The sequence below is a fragment of the Coenobita brevimanus genome, chromosome 8 (assembly GCF_032717465.1).
Source record: "Coenobita brevimanus isolate Jiangsu-jjx chromosome 8, ASM3271746v2, whole genome shotgun sequence".
Classification (NCBI taxonomy): domain Eukaryota; kingdom Metazoa; phylum Arthropoda; class Malacostraca; order Decapoda; family Coenobitidae; genus Coenobita; species Coenobita brevimanus.
In genome coordinates, this window is record NC_136961.1 from 7,571,898 (window position 1) to 7,586,101 (window position 14,204).

General features: G+C 40.2%; 1 protein-coding gene across 1 annotated transcript in view; it reads left to right on the forward strand.

The window, feature by feature from the left end:
- The window catches only part of LOC145406371 (organic cation transporter protein-like), a 240,965-nt gene that overhangs the window by 77,311 nt on the left and 149,450 nt on the right, over positions 1-14,204 (forward strand). The gene's annotated exons all lie outside the window — the stretch shown is intronic.

Here is a 14,204-nt window from a genome sequence, read left to right on the forward strand (position 1 = left end):
CTAAATCAAACTTTCTACATAGACAAGCTAACAAACTACTAAACAATCCAAATGATAAAAAAATATTCTGGTCAACCCTTAATTCATTCAAAACTAACTTCACTACCACCTCTTCCATTCCACCGTTACAGTCCCCCAATAGAAATTTAGTAAGTGACCAACGCGGAAAAGCCAACCTTCTTGTTGACATTTTTTCGACAAATTCAACCCTAAATTCAGAAAATCATAATATTCCTGTACTTGATTTTGATTCCTCTCAAATACCTCCTTTCATGATTCACACCAGATAGGTACAAGCCGTATTACAGAATCTATCAGCAGACAAAGCCACTGGTCCAGATGAAATTCCTTTAACAGTACTTAAAAATTGCTCCTCAGTGTTGGTTCCGGTATTTGCAAAATTTTCCCACTTATGCATCTGTACCTCAGTTTTTCCAGTCCCTTGGAAAGAAGCAAATATCCATCCTGTTCCTAAAAAGGGGGCAACTTCTGATCCATCAAACTATAGACCAATTGCAGTAACTTTCGTTCTCGGTAAAGTTTTTGAGACACTAATTAACAAACACATAGTCAAGCATGCAGAAATCAATAAATTGATCAATGATTGGCAGTATGGATTTAGACGGGAACTTTCAACTGTAGATATTCTTTGCCTTCTTACCCATCAGATTAACAAAACAATAGACCAACATGGTGAAACACACACAATAGCACTAGACATTTCAAAAGCATTTGACAGAGTATGGCACCATGCCTTATTATCTAAGATGTCACACTATGGCCTTGCATCACTGGTTCCTCTAATTTCTTCTTACCTTCATAGTAGAGAAATATGGGTCATGGCAGATGAAATTTATTCTCAGTTTCATTCCATAAATGCTGGCGTACCTCACGGATCAGTTTTGGCGCCAACCCTCTTTCTCATACACATAAATGACCTCCTATCTGTCACGCACAACCTAATACACTCTTATGCTGATGACTCGACCCTTCATAGTTCTTTCACATTTAGTACCTCCTTTACACAATATGATATTATAAATTCCCAAATAAACACAGCAGTTTCTCTGAACCAGGACCTTTCTAAAATTAATCAATGGCGACAAAAAAATCTGGTCTCATTTAATGCTCAGAAAACTAAATACATTAATTTCTCCATTAGAAAGAATCCCTCAGACTCTCACATAATTTTAAGTGATGTCAGTATTCCCATATCCACTACAATTGATATCCTAGGTGTTACTCTAAACCCCAACCTAAGCTGGACAGTTCATGTTAAGTTCCTTCCTAAAAATGCTTCTAAAAAACTGGGACTTGTACAGAGTTCGTGAGTTCTTCACTGACAAGCAGATGGCCACAATATACAAAAGTCATGTGCGTTCTCAGATCGAATACTGTTCACCACTGTGGAGTGGATATGAAGCTGTTGCATTGAGGCAGTTGGACAAAATTCAAAATAAAGCCATCAGATTAAGCAATAATCCTGCCATAACGCAGGACCTCCCTCCGTTATCAGTATGTAGAGATGTTGCTTCTTTAGCACTATTTTATCGATATTTTTACCGTAAGTGCTCTAACGAACTGGCTTCAATTGTGCCTCCCTTTCACATTTTCTCCCGAAATACTCGGGCAGCTGGGAGCGCCCATGAACTCAAACTCTCTCCCCCACAATCAGAACCTCTGCCTATCAAAATTCATTTATCCCCAGAACTACTACTCTCTGGAATTCACTTCCTAGGAGTTGCTTCCCACATACATTTAATCCTCTCAATTTTAAATCCAATTGTTATAAGTATTTTATGAATGGAGGATGCCTTTAGGCACATGGACTTATTTTTTTTTCCTTTATTTTTCCCTCCTCCATTCATTATCAAATATATATATATATATATATATATAATCAGGCATTGCAATCCTATGGAAAAAGAATATTGTCAACTCTCAATTCTTTCAATAATAACTTTAACAAATCATCACCCATCCTCCCATTAAAATCTTTAGACGGTACAATTACAGACAAGATGCGGTGCCAAGGCACAGCAGTCATTTTAGTGATGAGGTATAAACACAACAGGATATCTAGTCAAACATGTGACATATAAATTTGGAGATAACTGAATGAAAATTTCCGATATTATGCCCATTTGAAAGTTTAGGACTGACTCACCTGACATTGACCCCCCTATCACTAACTGGGGAGTGACCCCCTGATGTAATGGGGCATGTTATAGGATGCAGTTTTGAAAGATGCACATTTAGGTTTTGGTTTCATGTCGATGTGACGTACTTGAAAGGAGTTATGGAGAAAAAACTATTTTTACCCGTCCCTCATTTTTTATTTATTTTTTTTTTACATTTTTGAGGTCAACAGTTTGGTCCTTAGCCCAATTTGGCCCAAAATTTAATCAGGTGATCAAAATGTCATAGCCCATTATCGCTGTAATTTTAGTCAAAATCGAACCAGTAGTTTTCGCGTAAAGTTAACAGACAGACAGACAGACAACAAACAAACTGAGCAAAAACAATACCCGTCTCCTTGCCCCTCCGGGACAGGGACGGGTAATGACCCTCACGGTAAAGTGAATATCCTTGCCAATACATTTGCCAGAAATTCTACGTTAGAGGAAGTCAGCCAGATCGTCACAGTACTAGAACTTGACTCTCCCGAAACTGTTCCACTTAAAATACAGACTAGATATGTAAAATCCATCCTTGACAAATTTCCAGCCAACAGTTAATCTACTCGATTAATGACTGCGTGCTACTAGGATTAGCTCTAGCTTCAACCCTATTCCTAAATCATATTAATGATCTCTTATCTGTCATCCATAATCCCATCCATTCATATAATGATGACTTAACACTTCACAGTTCATTCATACTTAAACACCCATTCACAAAATTTAATATATCTAACTCACAACTTAGTACAGCAATCTCTATAAATCAAGACTTATCTAGATCACTGCATTGGGAGAAAATAACCTTGCATCATCTAATGCTAGTAGAATTAATTATATACAATTTACTAATTGACAGATATTGCCATATTCATATAGTACCTTCAGTGCAAATAATATTCCTATCTCCAAAAGTACTGAAATTCATTGTGTTTCACTTAACAATGCCCTCAGCTGGACCTCTCATGTCAGGTCACTTGCTGAAACCGCCTCAAAGAAACTTGGAAGTTGTACAGAGTTCTTAGCTTCTTCACTGAAGAACAGTTAGTTGTATTTTATTAGTCATGTGCACTCTTAGCTGGAATATTGCTCACTCTTGAGGAATGGATGTGGAGAGGTTGCACTAAAATAGCTAGACCAAATTCAGAAGAAAGCTGTTAGAATTATTAAGAACCCTGCTGTTACAAATAACTACCTCTCCTGGAGGTAAGATGGAATGTTTCCTCCCTTGCATTATTTTCCAGATACTTTTGTGGCAAATGCTCAGACGAAGTTGTATCCATTGTGCCACCTCTCCATGCCTTCCTCTGTGCTACACGGGCATCTGGTAGCGCTCATGACTGGAATGTCACACTGCAATATTGCAGAACTTCCGCCTATCAGAGATATTTTCTTCCCCAAACTGCATCTCTTTGGAACTTGTTTCGACAGAGTTGTTTCCCCTCAAACTTCAAACAACAGCTGATCAAGACACCAGTAATCTGGTGTATGGATTATTTTTTTTATTCATTTGTTTTGTTTCCTCTGTTGTGTTTTATATATATATATATATATATATATATATATATATATATATATATATATATATATATATTTAACCCATTGGAGCCCGGTGTCCTCAGTATTGGACAGAACTGGAAATTTTCAAACCTTAACCTGAGACGTCCCGTCGACGTATGGGTACGTTGCAACGATTTGCATTTGCCAGTCCCGGCGACGTACCAGTACGTCGTGCAATTGCAAGGTCCCTAATTTGCACAATTTTCAATTTTCGCGCGTGATTTTTCGTATGTATACACGGGACACCTTCCTCTATTCCTCTACAAGATGCCAAGCAGGGACAATGCCTTACACTGCATAACCTCCCCCCTCCCCCCCTCATGCCATTGTCTTGGCAATTCACCTGTTACCAGTGACCTGGCCAGTAAAGATATTCAGGGCCAGAGTGATTCTCCTATCGATGACAATGTGGAGGACAATGTTTACACAGCATTAGAAGAAAAAACAGTCAGAAATAATGATCAGGTAATGTGGCAAAAAAAGGTCAGGTATGGTGATTAGTTAGTGAGTGAAACAATGCTTACAATATCTTTATTACTGCTTGAAAAGCAACATACTCTCATACTACATATAAATTCGTACCAAGTAAATAAATAAATACCGTTTATGAGTGGATAAAATAGTTACCCTTCCATAGAACTCGTTTTCTTTGGTGCCAGCATGTTAGAAAACCCAGTCAGGTAAGGAGGAACTCCTACCTGGATTGAGTATTTTAAACCTCAGGTGAGCGATTTCTCTATGAATTTTCGATGTTTCTCACCAAAAGCGAAGGTTTTAGCCAAAAACAAATTTTTCTAAAATGCCTCGGGATTGGGGGATGTCGGAGGTGCGGAAAACCTCGGGACGTGACAGGTTAATAAAGTAGGGAACCCTCGGGTAGGGACCTATGAGCTTCGTGATTATGAGCCGACAGGCGGAGGGTGGTACGCTTAGTACCCTCCCAGTGCAGTGCCTCTCCCAGCAACCCTGGGATCCAATGGGTTTGTGACTGGCCAATCTATCAGTTTCTCTAACCCATTAGAGCCCAGTGTCCTCAGTACTGAACATAACTGGGAATTTTCAAATTTTAATAAAGTAGGGAACCCCCGGGTAGGGACCTATGAGCTTTACGACTATGAGCCGACAGGCGGAGGGCGGTATTCTTAGTACCCTCTCAGTGTAGTGCCTCGTCCAGCAACCCTGGGATCTAATAGGATATATATACAATTGAAGAAAAAATTTTGTCTGCCAAGAGGAAGGCAGAGGAGGGAAATGATGAAGGAACAGCACTAGAGTCGTCTAAGGTGGAACTGGAGGAGAAAGAGTTCTGCTTCATCCGTAGAAGAATTAGCTACAGAGCCATCAGAGTGGAAAAGAGGAGGGAAGGATGATGACATAAAGTTGTTAGAAAATTTTTTGGCAAGTTTCCAGAAAGAGGAGGAAGAATTCAGGCTGCTGAGTTCAGAGCATTTGGTACAAATGAAGTTGTTTTAGCAAGGCAAGGAACAGACTAATCATGTTCCAGGCAAACACATAAAAGAGATGAGTTTCAGGGTTAAGTTGGCTCCGGTACCTTTTGTATGCCTTCTTGTTGTGAAGAGCATTACAACATGCGTGATTAAATCCTTTTTTTTTTTTTTTTTTTTTTTTGCATTAGTCAAAGGATATGAGAAAAATATATACTTCCATGCCTGAGAGAATTTCCCCTCATAATGCACAAGGCACACTCAGGTGGCTTTCGATGATGAAAGCAATAATCATTGCAGGGATAATCAAAGAAATACTGCCTGCAGGCCTCCCAATCATTATCTCCAAAGTGCCTCAACCGACACATCTAGGGAGGGTCCACAGGCTGTACTCGAGTGATTGACAGGTTAAGGTGATAAGGATGTGATCGGAGGAGCCCAGCAGAGAGGAAAGATTAACAGTGTAAGCAGAAGGATTGATTGTTAGGAATAGGTCATGTATGTAGGAACTCTCTCCAAGGCAGTCAGGGATACGAGTAGGGTGCTAAAGAAGCTGCTTTAGGCCATTATGGATAGAAGAGATTTAGGCATGTTCACCAGGTGGATCAGTGAAAGAAGAGGAACTCCAAATGCTGTGATGAACAATGAAATCTCCTAGAATAGAGAATTCAAAGAATGAAGAAGTTGTATTCCATCTTGGAAGTAAGATAGCTAAAGAATTTTTCATAGTCAGTAGAATTAGGGGAGAAACAGCACATATACAGTATATTAGTCACAGAATGACAACAAAGCAGAAGTCAGGGAGTAGAGAATTCAGAAGATTCATGTTCAGGAACAGGAGAGTAAGATATGTCGTTGCATACATATACACAACAGCCCTTTTTGGCTTTGAAATGGGTGTAGAGAAAGTAGGAGTATACAGAGAGAGGTTTACTATCAGTATATATATATATATATATATATATATATATATATATATATATATATATATATATATATATATATATATATTATTATTATTATTATTTTGGTTTTACGCCAGGTATCCCCGAAGGGCTAAGGTGTTGCCCCTGGGTAGAGGACTTTGGATTGGAACGTGTAGCATTTTATGACCGGATGCCATTCCTGATGTCTACCAATGACCCTTGGGTGGATTCGATCCTCCGACCCTTCGGTCAGCACGAAGCGCTCTAACCCACTAAGCCACGGCTGCTACATATACATCATCATCATCATCAGCCATAACTAGTCCACTGCTGAACAAAGGCCTCCCCCAATCTTTTCCACGAATTCCATGACTAAGCCAATCTTTGCCACGTTTTCCCTGCAAATTTCTCTATCTCATCTCTCCATCTCCTGTCTGGCCTTTTTCTGCAACGCTTACATTCTCTTGGTGTCCAGTCCGTCAACCTCTTACTCCATCGGTTATCCCTTATTCTTGCTATATGGCCTGCCCACCTCCATTTCTGTTCTTTTATAACTTCTACAATATCTTTGACTTTAGTCTGCTCTCTCACCCAAGTTGATCTTTTCCTGTCCCTTAAAGTTATTCCCAACACTGACCTTTCCATTGCTCTCTGAGAATAGATTAATTTATTTTCCATTGATTTTGTCAGTTTCCAGGTCTCACAACCATACGTCATTGCCGGAATTATACATTCGTTATATACTTTTCGTTTCATACAAACTGCCAAGCTGCTTTTCATAATGTCTCTATGTTGACCGAAAACTTTCCATCCAATTGTAATGCGTCTTTTTATTTCGCTATCATGATCTTTCGTTAATTTTTGTATTTGTTCCAAGTAGTTGTACTCCTTAATTTCTTCAAGATTTTCATCGCTTATTCTGATGACGCTCTTTGGTGTTTGTGGATTAAACAGTACTTTAGTTTTACTTCGGTTCATCTTCAGTCCTACTTTCAGACTTTCTCTGTTCAGGTCATTTAACATTTCTTGCAATGCCTCCGCTGTTTCTGAGATTAGGACAATGTCATCTGCAAATCTTAAATGGTTTAGCTTTTCTCCATCAATGTTCACTCCTTTGTTTTCCCAGTCTAGCTTTCTGAAAATACTTTCTAGGCATGCTGTAAATAATTTTGGTGAAATTGTATCTCCCTGACGCACGCCCTTCTCAATCTAATTTTTTTCTGAATCGTTATGTAATTTAACTGTAGCAGTTCCCTCTTTATGTATGTTTTCGAGCAGGTTTACAATGTTCTCATTCACTCCTTGTTCTCACAATGAATTTATAATTGGTATGTGCTCCACTGAGTCGAAAGCTTTTTCGTAATCAACAAAACCTAAGCACAGTGGTTTATTATATTCTATAGTTTTCTTAATTAGCTGGTTCATTGCATGTAGATGATCAATGGTCGAATACCCGCTTCGGAATCCTGCATGTTCACGAGGTTGGTTTTCCTCCAAAATTGTTGTTATTCTGTTCGTAAGGACTTTAGTGAAGAGTTTGTAAATGACTGATAATAAGCTAATGGGTCAATAGTTACTAAGATCTTTTGAGTCACTATTTTTGTAGAGTATAATAACTATTGCATTACAAAATGTTTTGGGAATTTTCTTCTGTTTTATACAGTGGGTAAATAAGTGAGCAAGCCTATTTTGTACTTCTACTCCGGCATCCAACAGTAAATCTGTTACTATTCCATCTTCTCCCGGAGTCTTCCCTCTTTTCATATTTTTAAGACAAATATTTACTTCGTCTGGTGTTACCTCAGGTATTTCACTTGTGTCAACTGAAAAGTTAGCTATTGGTACTACTGCCTTTGATGCATACAGTTCATTGTAAAATTCTTAAACTCTCTTCACCATCTTATATCTGCATTTAATGATTTCACCGTTTTTTTTTTTTTTCCTTCAGTGATGTCATTTGATGCTTTCCTAGCGCTATTTTACTTCGGACCTGTTTCAGACTTTTTCCATTTTTGATGGTTTCTTTGATCTGATCCATGTTTCTCTTTCTTTTTCTTCCCTTTGTCTTTTGTTGATAAGCTTATTTAATTCTGCTCATTCTATTTCGGCTTTCTTTGTCTTTACATTCATTTCCTTTCGTTTTTTCATAAGCTCGAGTGTCTTTTCTGAATACTTCTTGGCTTTGGTTGTAATAGGTTTTTCTACTACCTCTGCTGATTCCCTTAGCACTTTTGTTAGTCTGCCATTCATCTCATCAGGGTCGCATTCAGGATTACATAGAGCCTGAAATCTGTTCCTTATTTCCAACTGAATGGCTGCTTTGTTTTCATTTACTATTATTGGGCATGGCTTTTTATCTTTAATCATCTTTCTTTCATTTCTGAATTGAATCTGGCTGTGCAACCCACCATTCTATGATCGCTTCCTATATTTACTTTGTTGATAACTGTGACATTTGTGACCGTGTTATTCTTATCTGCTATAATGAAGTCGATTTCATTCTTTGTTTCTCCATTTGGGCTTCTCCAGGTCCACTTTCTTGCTGTTCTTTTGTGGAAGAATGTGTTCATTATTCTCATGTTAAACATTTCAGCAAAATTTACCAGCATTTCTCCACTTTCATTCCTTTCTCCCACTCCAAATTTTCCCATATATGCTTCTCCATTTTTCGACTTCCCAACTTTTGCATTGAAGTCTCCCATGAGTATAGTATATGTTTCTATAGGATGTTTCTATTTCTTCATCATGGCTTTGAGAAGTTGGTGCATATACTTGTATGACTTTCATGATATATTTTTGCAAAGTCTAATGGCAGCAAATGCTGCTCTGTCACATACATTGCTGAATTTAACAATGTTGTCTGAAAGATTTCTGTTAATTAGAAATCCTACATCAATAACTCTTTCATTTTCCTTTCCTCTGTAGTAAAATAGGTGTGTGCTGTCTTCGAGCTGAATTAATTTTTCTTCTTTACTGCGGATCTCACTCAAACCTATAATATCCCAACTAATGTTTTCCAGTTCAGTCATCAGGTTACCAAGTTTGTAATTTTCTGTGAGGCTTCTTACATTGTATGCATACATCTTCATCGATTTCAGTTTGTTTAACATCCAAGAGTCTAATTTTCCAACACAGTGCCTACTCACTTTCGATGGCACACTGCCCGTAAGCGCAGGAGGCAGTGCAGCTGGACCTTTAGTAGACGATGATCGAACAGGAAAGCCCGTCAAATCATTTGCAATAGAACTCATGTTGGGTTGGGAGGATTGTGGCAAATAATCTCACCTCCCTGCCACATTGTATCTGGTGAGATGTAAATTTCTTGCCACCTTATTCGTTATTTTCGGTGGAGCCCTATATATCTACAGGGGGTCCCATGGTCAGCGCCGTCTAAGACGGTACCTTGTTTATCTACATGGCCTTCCCCTATCTGCTGCCCGGGGAGGTGCCAGGTAGCAGTGGGATCCTGACCCTGGGCTACATATATATGTACAGTATATATATATATATATATATATATATATATATATATATATATATATATATATATATATTATTTATGATATATATATATATATATATATATATATATATATATATATATATATATATATATACATTATTTATGATATATAATATATATATATATATATATATATATATATATATATATATATATATATATATATATATTTATACATGAGTATGTATGGAGAGAGAGAGAGAGAGTGTGTGTGTGTGTGTGTGTGTGTGTGTGTGTGTTCGTACAGTATATACATTCTCACATCATAGTGACTGCTACACTACATACTGCACTTAGGCATGGTGAATATACATACATCTTTTACATACACTTAAATATATGTTTTACTTTGCATGAAAATAGTCTGTGTATGGTTGGGGTTATAAAAGAGATACGAAGTAGGACATTAGATGTTGGTGCGGCTTTAATGAGAGAGGGCGACGTTTGGAAAACTCCCTGTATTATTGTTTACGGATGATACGATATTGTTAAGTGAAGACGAAGGGGAACTTCAAGGCTTGGTGAATGAGTTTAGGAGAGTATGTAAGAAATGGAATGCAAATGTGAAGGTAGGAAAAAGCAAAGGTATGGACTTCAAGAGGAATGAAGCCACTGGATGTACAGTGAGGTTGGATGATGAGGGAAATGTGAGTGCATTTAAGTACTGGGGTAGTGTGATAAGTAAAAATGGAAGTTTGGAGGGTGAAGGGCTTGAAAGAGTACAACAAGGAAGAAAGGCTGCTGGTTCTTTGAAAGCAGTGATAAGAAACGGAAGTGAGCATAGAAGTAAAAATGTCGCTGTATGACAGCATTGTGATACCAACTCTAACGTATGGAAGTGAAGGTCGTATGTTGTTGGAGGGAGTGAGAGCAGTGGAAATGAGTTATCTGGGAGAAGCATGTGTAGTTACATGGAGAGACAGACTGACAAGTGAAGAAGTGAAGGAGCATTGTGGTGTGGATGTGGATGCTTTAACCTGCGGCGTCCCATTGACGTTCTTTAACATCCACACATTTCGTCACTGCCAATCCCGTCGACGTACCTTAATGCGCCGCAACTGCAAAGTCCATAACTTGCACAATTTTCAAAATTCGCGTGAGATACTCGATTCACCCTCCTAGGCAAGCCTCCCCTAACTGCCACCAGGTGGGCAGCTTCCCAGACCCCGCGTAACCCGCGCGCACCCTTGTCTCGGTCACTCACCTGTTAGCAGTGACCCAGGTCAGATATGACATGTAAAGCTCTCTCTGAGGACGAAATACAATCCGCCCTGGATGCCTTCACTGGAGATGGTGATTCTCCACTGGATGACGATGTGGAGGATAGGGATTATGTGCAGCCTGAGGAGGAAACAACCAGCAATGATGAGGAGGTCCCTTTGTCGAGCAAAAAGCGGTATGTTACGTACCATAAGGGGAGGGAAGGCCAGCCTGGACTCCATACACATGCATGGACCTCTCTCCAGCCCTTAGAGAGAGATTCTGATGAGGACGAGGACGAGGACGGTAGCAGCGTAGGACGTGATGTAACCTCGTGGTTGGGGAGGGAGAAAATTTCACCTTGAGGATCAGAAGGTGCGGCGAGAAGGCAAATCAGGTATGGTCCTTCGTTATTGTCTGGGGAAGGCGAAAGTGGTGTGGCAGAAGTGAGGGGTGAAAGGGAAAGTGGTGTGGTGGGAGTGCGGGATGAAAGGGAAAGTGGTGTGGCGGGAGTGAGCAGCGAAACGGAAAGTGGTGTGAGGGAGGCAGCACGAGCACTTGGTGTATGTGGGCATCAGGGAGGCGAGGTGGAGCTGCTCCCTAGCATGTCTTTCGCCCCACAATATTCCCTCACTTCCTCCCCACAGCCCAATGATGTGGGGAAAGGAAGGAAATGGAAGGGAAAGGGGAAAGGAAAAGGGAGAGGGAAGAGAAGTGCGAGTGAGGAAGGGTGCCGCTCTCCATCTCCCCAACCTCCCCCACCGCCCTCCCCTCCCCACCCTGACGAAGGCAACAATGGGGACAAGGCTGGAGACGGTAGTGTGTCGTGGAACTGGGAAGATGGGAGTAATTTTACTCCCATCATTCACCCTTTCACTGAGGAGTGGCGGTCTGGTTGCACAGCTCGAGGTATGCATGCGGGTTCCACTAGGGTGGATTTTTTTCCACCTGTTCTTTGGGGAGGAGTTTCTGGGCCGCATAGTGGAGCAGACGAACCTCTGCAAGAAGCCAGCGCCGTGAAAGTGAACGTCTAGGTACTACAAGCAGGCACTCCCAGCAATATGACTATCCTGTAACCCTTCCTGAGATGTTCTTATTTTTTGCCCTGGTTTTTCTCTTGATGGGTGGTGTATGAAAAAATCAAATTCCTGCATACTGGACCATGGACCCAATGACCAGCACACCTTTCTTTGGAAAGGTAATGGGTCGTAATCGATTCCAGCAGATTCTCGGCCGCCTCCACTTTTATGATGCAGACAACCCTGCTAATGCCAATAACACAGATAAAATGAGGAGAATTAGGCTTGTCTTTGATCACCTATGGGAAATGTTCCGCTCGTCATTTTATCCTTACAGAGACCTCGTCATAGACGAGAGTCTTGTGTTGTGGAGAGGCAATATTTCCTTTCGCCAGTAAATACCCAACAAGAGACACCGTTTTGGGTTCAAGATCTTTGTTATGTGTGACTGTAAGACTGGTTATGTGCAAGACGTAGTCTTGTACACGGGCGCACAGACAGACATAACAGAAGATCGTAGTATAGGATTCTCAGGGGCCGTGGTGAAGACAATGATAGAGGAGTACCTTCATCGTGGTCATGTGTTGTACCTGGACAACTGGTACACTAACCCTCTTCTCGCTCGGTTCCTCCACCAACACGACACCAGAGTCTGTGGTACAGTAAAGAGAAACCGTCACTATATGGTCAAGGTAGGGAGGAAACTTGACAAGAACGAGGTGGTTTTCTTCCAGGCAAATAACATCCGTGCCACCCTCTGGAACCACAACAGGGAAGTTTGCCTCCTGTCGACTGTTCACAGCCCCCTGATACACCGCACAGACTCCGTTGATCACCGCAGTGAGAGGAGGCGCCACGTCTGGAAACCTGAGTCGGTACTGGACTACAATCTCAACATGAGGCAAGTGGATCAGTCAGACTCCATGATTTCCAGTGTGGACTGTGCCAGGATCACGATGAAGTGGTACAAAAAGCTCTTCTTCCACTTGCTCGACATCACGGTCCTCAACGCACACTACCTCCACGTCATGACAACGGGAATCTCTGAGACCTTTGAGGGGTTTGTGAGGGAGCTGCCTCGTGAAATTATCGCAGGTACACACAGGACAGCCCCCCACACCTCACCCGCACCCCCATGGCTGCCCAGACTCCCCTACGCCTCACAGGACGCCACTACCCGAGCACTATCCCTTCCCAACCAAACCGTCGTAAACCCCAGCGACGCTGCCATGTATGCAAGCACTCGACAGTAAGACCAGTCACTCAGAGAAAAAACACAAGGTACGAGTGTGCAGAGTGCAATGTTGCGTTGTGCCTTCAGCCCTGTTTCAAAGAATATCACAACTACCTACACTACTGATACTGTGTGTGATAGCAATAATATGACGCTCACTGTAGAAGTAAGGCTTGTACATACTGTGTGCGATAATATGACGCTCAGTATAGTGGTAAGGCCAGTAAGTATGTGATAAGAATTATACAAAGTTGAAACGTGTGTAATGTTAGTGGTAAAATATTATACAAGTTCAGAAATAGTGTAAGTTGAAACAAGTGATAAAACAAGTACACCCACTGTGTAAATCTGCGAAAATATGACGCTCAGTAGAACAGTCGGGTCTGTAAATATGTGATAGCAATTATATAAAGTGGAAACGGGTGTAATGTTAGTGGGAAAGTAATTTATAAGTTGAAAAATAGTGTAAGTTGAAACAAATGATATCACGATCACACTCATTGTGTAAATATGCGATAATATGACGCTCAGTAGAATAATAAGGTCTCCAATTATGTGATAGCAATTATATAAAGTGGAAACATGTGTCATGTTAGTGGAGAAGTAATTTATAAGTTGAAAAATAGTGTAAGTTGAAACAAATGATATCACGATCACGCTCATTGTGTAAATATGCGATAATATGACGCTCAGTAGAATAATAAGGTCTCCAAATATGTGATAGCAATTATATAAAGTGGAAACATGTGTCATGTTAGTGGAGAAGTATTATATAAGTAGAAAAATAGGTTCTAAGTTAAACAATAGTCATAGTGACTTCAACTGCTGTGTAATTATGCACTATTATTACACTAAATATTACCGTAATGCCTGAAACTATCTGAAAACAGTTCTCTAAAGTGGAAAAGGGTATAATGTTATTGGAAAAGTATTATGTAGGTTGAAAAAAAAAGAACGCGAGTAGAAACAACAGTCACAGCGAGTTCACTCACTACGTAAATATGCGCTAACATACGCTAAATATTATTGAAAGGCCTGTAAATACATAAAAACAGTTCTCTAAAGTGGAAAAGGGTATAATGTTATTGGAGATTTATTATGTAAGTTGAAAAAATGA